The sequence below is a fragment of the Brassica oleracea genome, chromosome C9 (genome assembly GCF_000695525.1).
Source record: "Brassica oleracea var. oleracea cultivar TO1000 chromosome C9, BOL, whole genome shotgun sequence".
NCBI classification, from domain to species: Eukaryota; Viridiplantae; Streptophyta; class Magnoliopsida; order Brassicales; family Brassicaceae; genus Brassica; species Brassica oleracea.
In genome coordinates this window covers 5183925-5184209 of record NC_027756.1, presented here as the reverse complement: position 1 = coordinate 5184209, position 285 = coordinate 5183925, and the positions used below count along the sequence as shown (strand labels likewise).

The 285-nt window shown below is 49.1% G+C and overlaps 1 protein-coding gene across 1 annotated transcript in view; it reads left to right on the top strand.

Annotated features, from left to right (window-relative positions):
- Positions 1-285, top strand: part of LOC106314176 (uncharacterized protein At4g02000-like) — a 7956-nt gene that overhangs the window by 7103 nt on the left and 568 nt on the right. The window lies entirely within an intron of this gene.

Genomic DNA, 285 nt, shown 5'->3' with positions numbered 1-285 from the left:
ATTGAACCCTCGGAATATACCGAGGGACATCTTCCTCGGAATATACCGAGGGACCCCGTTCCTCGGAATATACCGAGGGACATGTTCCTCGGAATATACCGAGGGACATGTTCGTCGGAATATTCCGAGGGACTTCGTTCCTCGGAATATTCCGAGGGACTTCGTTCCTCGGAATTTTCCGATGAAAATTCCAAAGAATATTTCGTCGGAACTTCCGAGGATTGGACCATCGGAAAGTCCATCGAAATATCCCGACGAAGTTCTCCCTCGGTATATTCCGAGGAG